This window comes from Arachis ipaensis, chromosome B2 (genome assembly GCF_059453495.1).
Source record: "Arachis ipaensis isolate K30076 ecotype BB chromosome B2, ASM5945349v1, whole genome shotgun sequence".
NCBI lineage: Eukaryota > Viridiplantae > Streptophyta > Magnoliopsida > Fabales > Fabaceae > Arachis > Arachis ipaensis.
In genome coordinates this window covers 25,908,216-25,916,263 of record NC_142437.1, presented here as the reverse complement: position 1 = coordinate 25,916,263, position 8,048 = coordinate 25,908,216, and positions in this window count along the sequence as shown.

Sequence of the window (8,048 nt, the reverse complement as noted above, 5' to 3'; positions counted from 1 at the left end):
CAAAAAGAGTTTCGAACAGAGAGTTGCGCGAACGTGAGGCTGCACTCGCTCTAATGGCACAAATCACTCCACGCGAACGCATGACCTACGTGTCCGCATCACTTCATAGAAGCGCTATCCGCGCGAGCGCGTGACCCACGCACTCGCGTTGCCTGCGCCGCACAACTTATCCAGATCAGCGCCAATTATCTTATCTTTTCTTTTCTAATCCTAATTTCTTCTATCTTTTCTTCTTTCTTCTTCCTTTTCTTACTTTCTTCTTCTTCATCTCTTTAACTTCTCATCCCTCTTCGCTTCCATTCTATTTCATTTAATTTATTTGCATACTTTCATCCATTGCATTATTTTCATTGGTGTTAGAAATTTATTTGGGTCATTATTTTCTATATTTTTGTGGATTATTAAAGGAATTGTTTGCAATTATATATTACTTTTTAAAAGGTTGCTTGCATGTTCAATTTAATACTTTTAATATCTTATTTACCATGCTTGCCATGTGTTTGTGAAAAAGCCCGTATGGCATTGTGCACTATTTTTCGATTTCTTTCTATCTACTACTCTAAATGCTTGCTTTTCACAAAACTCTTTTTATATTTTATTACTTAAATATAATTGTTATTACAAACATGTTGTTAGTTTGAAAGACTTGGTAATCTAACTTAGACATTGAATGCTTGATCTATGCTAGTCATGCCTTTGCCAGCATTCCAATAAAAATCTTGCATTTAATTGTCATTACATGCACTTGCTATATTTCCATTGATGAACTTTTCACATGTAGTCATGACCATGTGTTAACGTCATTCTTCTTTATTGTGCATTGATTACTACCTTTTCCGCTCTCTTCCTTGCTCTAACCCTTAGCTTTAAAAAAGTTACTTTCTTTTTCCCTTTTCAGGATGGCCACCAAGAAAGGTAAAGAGAAAGCTACTCCCAAACCACCGGCAAGGAAAGGAACAAAAAGAGCCCCAGCTGAGGAACCACAACCCCTATCCACGTGCACATCTTGACATGAACCGAGGACGGTGCAATCTTTAAGTGTGGGGAGGTCGATACCGACTTCCAGGGGTTAGTTACCTTGTTTTCAATACCAGTACTCTATTTTCTTTGTTTGTTCATTGTTGCATTTGCATATTTGATTGCATATTTGTTTGATTTTATGCATTTAGTTACTACTTGGTTGAAGTAATATTTTCTTTTTCAAGAAAATTTTATAGTATTTCACTAATTTAAATTAAAATTTTCTATGTGTTAAATTTGTTTGAAGTTGTATTTGGAACATGGTTTTTGAGCTAAAGAACACACAACCTGTGAGATTTTGAGCTTATTTATATGGTTACATTATTTAACCATAAATTTTTATTCTTGTGTGTTTTCTTCTCTATAATTGCAATCTTTACTTTGTTCCACTCTATATGTCCATTTTTTAGTGTATTTACATGCTTGCATATGATTGAGGCCATTACTTATTTTCACTCACTTATCCCAAATAAGCCTACCCTTTTATGTCACCCTTGTTAGCCACTTTGAGCTTTTTAACCCCCCTCTATTCCATAACCACATTACTAGCCTTAAGCAGAAAAACAAAATAAAAATTCCAAGTTGAATCATTGGTTAGCTTAAAATAGATATTGTGTATAATTTAAGTATGGGGAATTTTATGGGAACATGGGATGATAGAAAAAAAAAGGGAAATTAAATTGAATAAGTTATTTGAAAATTTGGGAAGCATGCTCATGTGAAATCAAAATAATTAAATTACCATGTGCATTGAAAATATATATATATATATATATATATATATATATATATTAAGTAATTAAATAAGGGGATACAAAAAAAAATATTACCCCAAATGCAAAATAAAAAGAATCAATGCACATGGGACAAAATTCAAAAATAAGTTTGATACATGAGCATGTAATACAAAAGTGAAAAAAATTTGGGTAGCTAGGTAAAGCATTTTAAATTATATAAAGTATGTATATGTTACGTGAGATCTTAGACTATTCAAGGATTCACTTTGTTAGCTCACTTAGCCTTATATATATATATATATATATATATATATATATATCCTTACCTTTACCTCAGCCCCATTACAACCCTGAAAAGACCTCATGATGTTTGCATTGGTATATTAAATATTTGTTGATTGGTTAGATGAAGAACAAGGTTGAGAAAGCATGACTAGGGAAGAGTAGAGTGATTGACCCTAGACACTTGAGAGTTAGAGTGATATACACTACCAGTAAGAGTTCAATGCTTGATTCTATATTCCCTACTTTCATGAGCTATCTTCTTACAAGTTTACCTGTCTTTTATTGTATAATTTGAATTAGTGAAATATGATTTATGTATGTTCTTGGAAGATTTATTTACTTTTAACCAAGTAGGTAGAAACATTCTGCATGTAGTTGTATTCATATAGATAGGTTGCATTTCATACATTCTATCATTGCTCTTCACCCCTTTATAGCTTCTCTTGAGCTTAGAATGAGGACATGCTAATATTTAAGTGTGGAGAGGGTGATAAACCACTATTTTATGGTTTATCTTGTGCTCAATTGAGTGAATTTTATCAATCTTTTACACACTTATTCATATGATTTGCATGAGTTTACGTTTTCCTTCCTGATTTTGTGCTATGATTGAAAACATGCTTCTTTGGTCTTAACTTTGATATGTTTAATCTTTTCTTATTACCATTTGATGCCTTGATATGTGAGTTAAGTGATTTCAGAGATTACAGGGCAGGAATGACTTAGAGGATGGAAAGGAAGCATGCAAAAGTGGAAGGAATACAAGAAACTGAAGGAACTACTAAAGCTGTCCAGCCTGACCTTCTGATACTAAATCGACCATAACTTGAGCTACAGAAGTCCAAATGATGCGGTTTCAGTTGCGTCAGAAAGCTAACATCTGGGGCTTCACAACGATATATAATTAGTCATAGCTGCCTCGAAGCCAGATGACGCGAACGCGTGGATCACGCGGACGCGTGACTTGGCAGAAATGCAATCCACGCAAACGCGTGGACGACGCTTCCGCGTCACCTTGCCGCGACCTGAACGTAACAGAAACCGCTGGGGGTGATTTCTGGGCTGTTTTTGACCCAGTTTTCGGCCCAGAAAACTCAAATTAGAGGCTATAAAGTGGGAGAATGCATCCATTCATTAACATATCATCTATTATTCACTTTTCATAATTTAGATGTCGTTTTTAGGGAGAGAGGTTCTCTCCTCTCTCTTAGGATTCATGATTAGGATTCCTCTTAAAGGATTTAGGATTATTTCTTCTCAATTTCCAGGTTTAATGTTCTTTTTATTTATTTTCTCAACTTTGTTTATGAACTCTTATTGTTTAGATTGGTTTTCTATTTAATATATTTTGAGGTATTTCAGAATTATGATTGCTTTCCTTTATTTATATAAATAATTTAGATTTTTTCCTTTTGGCTTTGGTTGATTAATTGGTAACTCTTGAGTTGTCAAACTCATCGTGATTGATAATTGTTATCTTTGCTGATTGATTTAAATTCCTATAACTCTAGTCTTTCCTTAGGAGTTAACTAGGACTTTAGGTGTTAAATTGATTTATCCACTTGACTTACCTTCATAGTTAGAGGTTGACTTAGTGGGGAGCAAAATAAAATTCTCATCACCATCGATAAGGATAACTAGGATAGGGCTTCTAATTTTCATACCTTGCCAAGAGTTTTCTTAGTTATTGATTTACTAATTCCTGCAATTTATTTCCCTTGTTCAAACCTTTTCAAAAATCCAAAAATACTGTTTTCCATAACCAATAATAAATCATACTTCCCTGCAATTCCTTGAGAAGACGACCCGAGATTTGAATACTTCGGTTATTATTTTTATTGGGTTTACTTAAGTGACAAACAAAATTTTTGTACGAAAGGATTTTCTGTTGGTTTAGAAGCTATACTTACAACGCGATTATATTTATGAATTTCTTTACTGATAGGAAATCAGATCGTCAGAGGGCTATTCTGTTTGGAGTTTGAAGGATGGTGGAAAACTTTTAGAGGAATGATTATAAAAACTTTGGTAAAGGTGAATTAGACTAGCATTCCCTAGGAGAGTTTCCTGATTACGAATTAGTGAGAACCTAGGATGGAAATGTTAATGTATGAAGTTTAAGATTTCTTAGTGAGTTTCCTTTTACCTTATATTGTATCTATTTGGTACTTTAACTGTACTGGGAACTCATGGGGTTAGGGTTCTCATTCTGTATATATCCTTTGTTTTTCAGATGTAGGTCTTGGCACTCCTCAGTGAGCTGGAGTTTGTCTGGAAGATGGCGAAGTTTATTTTGACTCTACTTTGTACCTTGTTTAGTATCTCTCCCCTTATTTTTGAAAACATTTAATGATGTATGTATATATTTCTTTTGATACTTTACCTATAGAGGCTTTGATGCATCTTTGGGAGAGTTAGGATTTGTTATCAACTATTTTCAATTCTGTAACCTTAGCCGACCTAAACTTCGCAGGTCGTGACTAGTGACTATACCTATTTATACATATAATCTATCCTTACTCTATTCTTCCTTTAAGATCTTGAGCTTTATTTTATTCCACTTTTCCAAGCGCGTTGTTATGCGATACGTGTGTGTTTGCGATTGCGATTTTTCTTTACTCCTTTTTTAGGCTTCTTGTTTTAATAATTTATTCTAATTATCTATGTATTATAACTCTATCTTGAGTCGTACCACCTTAGTATCATTGACTTATGACTCGAGCATAAGGAATTGAATGTTAGGGTGTTACAAGCCTCGCCAGAGGCAGTTCCTTTTAGGCTCAAGTCATTGTTCTCTGGAGATTCACTACACAAATCTAATCTATGGCCATATTTTCTATACGAAAATAGATTTGATGCAAACCCTCATACTCAATGTGGAGTTCACTTCCCAAAACAGAGATTCTAGGCACCAATTTCTTAAAATAAATCAATTTTGACACAAATTCTAGTAAATTTTTCTCGAGAATGTATAGACATTGTGTCATCCACCTTTAACATCTAATCGATGGCCGAGCCAACTCTCTATAGGAATCTTTGATTGTATAGCTAAATAGAAAAATTGGGAATATAAATCCACATAGCAATCTTTCTAACTTACTTTTTCGATGACAAGAAGAACGGTCTCCATCTCTGTATAATAAGATAGTGCCCAACCACCATCCAAGGTCCTTCCAAAAGAACATGCGAGTAATTTTTCTTATCTGAAAAATGAACAAGAAAGTAGTCACGATTCATATCAATAACATCAATCTTACCTTTTCTCACCCAATATCTTTTTAGATGGTATTCCATAAAGACAAGGCTAAATCTCTTGCCCAAGACTTTAATAATGAGTGCAAACTTCCAGCGCCTACACCATTCTTCAAATCCCTCTTTAGAAATAGAGATCACTAGAGATAGATCAAACTGCTTCTTTTCAGTTTCATCATGGTCATCCTCTTTGTACCATCTATCCTCAGGGTCTGAGGTGTCCTCCATCACATCATCTTCCACAATGTCTCATCACCAAGCTTAGGCCTTACTGGCGTTAGGAGAGAGTCCTTGTAAGAGACCTTTGAAGAGGAGAGGACTATGTCTCTCCTAGGTTCAGGGATTCCATCATATCTTCGAATTGACTGAGGTGAACCTCCTCGCCTGCTTTAACTTTCTTGGTACCCTATTAAATAAGATCTTTTTATTGTACAAAAACCTTAGCAAAGCTGTCCTCCATCTTTTATGTATACTAAATATCTAAATTGGTTTTAAATTATGAACTTCAAATTGAACAATTTTGTTCTAAACAAATTTTTATTCACTAAAAGTCTTTAAAATCTCTCTCGTTGGACAAATTGGTTCATCTGTTACTTAATATGGATATTAGATAAATATGTCCTTAACAAATTTTAATCTAAGATAATTAGACCCCATAAAATATTATTACATGATAAATTAGTCCATGAATATAATAACAATTTACAAGGATCAATTTACTTGATGGGAGTAATATTTAAGGACCTTTTGAAAATAAAAATTTGTTGGAGAGTAAAGTTTTTGAATTGGAGTTACAGGACAAACTTAGGTGTTTCCTTTAAGAGCAAATATGTAGTTTTATTTATTGTGCATTGTGGTTGTTTTTTGTTGTTGTCCATGTTTATTAGAGTCATGGACACAATGAACACATGTTCTTTATGGTAGTGGTGTTTGCTTAGTATGCATGTCCACTAAAGACATAGACACAATAGCACATGTCCACTACTTGCTTAGGTAGTGTTTGTTTAGTATCCATGTCTACCAAAAACATGGACGTGGTGGTAAACGTCTACTATTTGTTTGATGAGACAAATTTTAATAGAAATAGTGGTACACAAGTATACATAAAATGCATGTATTTGGTGTCTCTTTTCTCAGTTGAGACACTAATCTTAAACATAGACATAGATTTTTTTTTTTTACATTTTTTCTCTTATTTTCTTTTCTTATTTCTATTTTTACCCTTCATATTTTTAACCTAATCTCTTTCTCTCTCTTCCCATATCTCCCTTCTCCATCATCCCTCCCCCTTCCTCCCTCTTCTTCCATCACTGCCTTTTCCCCTCTGTCATTGTTACATCTGCGACTGTCACCACCACCACCACTGCTATCGCCGTCAATATGCCCTCTTCTCTTCATTCTCCCCTTTTCTTTGAGCTACATACGCTTTTTGTTTGTCGTCAGTGCCATCTTTCTTGGTTGATTGCTCTACACTTGCTTCTGTGATTTTGCTCTCTGAGCCACTAGCCCACTACTGCCATTCTGGTAGTGCCACGCGGTGTGATGTTGCCTCTGCTCTTCTTCTTTCTCGTCCCCCTTCTCCCTCGATAATTTTTTCCAGATCTAGGACAAGTTCCTTTTCTTCCTTCCCCATCACCTTTTTCTTCTTTGCTTCTGCTATTTTCCTAACCCTTACCATATCCCTCTCACCTTCTTCCTCTTTGCTTCCATTATTTTTCCAAATCTGTTATTTTTTTTTACTCGGTGATAAACCACTATTTTATGATTTATCTTGTGCTCAATTGAGTGGTTTTTATCAATTCTTCATCCACTTATTCATATAATTTGCATCGTTTTGCAATTCCTTCCTTATTCTATGATATGTGTGAAAACATGTTTCCTATGCCTTAAAAATGTTAATTCTAATTATCCGTTATTACCATTCGATGCCGTGATTTGTGTGTTGAGTATTTTCAGGCTTTATAGGGCAGGAATGGCTTAGAGGACAGAAAGGAAACATACAAAAGTGGAAGGAACGCGCAAAATGAAGTTTTGAAGGAAATGGCAGTGACGCGCACGCGTGACCTACGCGTACGTGTGACAGACGCCACGTGCAGAAAGTTGCAGAATTCACCCCCCAGCAATTTTTGGGCCTTTTTCGGCTCAAATCCAAGCCCAGAAACACATAATAGAGGCTGAAGAATGAGGGAATCAAATCATTCATTGAACATTCATTGATTACAGACAAATTTTAGGTTTAGATGTAGTTTTCTAGAGAGAGAGGCTCTCTCTTCTCTCTTAGATTTTAGGATTAGGATTTCTCTTAGTTTATGGTTCATTCCTTCTCAATTTTAGGTTCAATGTTCCTTTAATTTATGTTCTCTTCTACTTTTATTTATTCTATTATTTGAGTTTGTTTATTTTCTCAATATTGATTTATGGATTCCTATGTTTAATTTGATTTTCTATTTAATATAATTCGAGGTATTTCAGATTTATGATTGCTTTCTTCAAGTTTATAATGCTTTTAATTTAATCTAGATTTTCCCCCTTTGCTTTGGTTGAGTAATTGGTGACACTTGAGTTATCAAACTCAACTGTTAATTGAAAATTAGAATTTGTTGATTGATTTGGATCCCTCTAAAGCTAGTCTTTCCTTGGGAGTTGACTAGGACTTGAAGAATCAAATTGATTAGTCCACTTGACTTTTCTTTATTTAGTAAGGGTTAACTAAGTGGGAGCAATAAACAATTCTCATTACACCTGATAAGGATA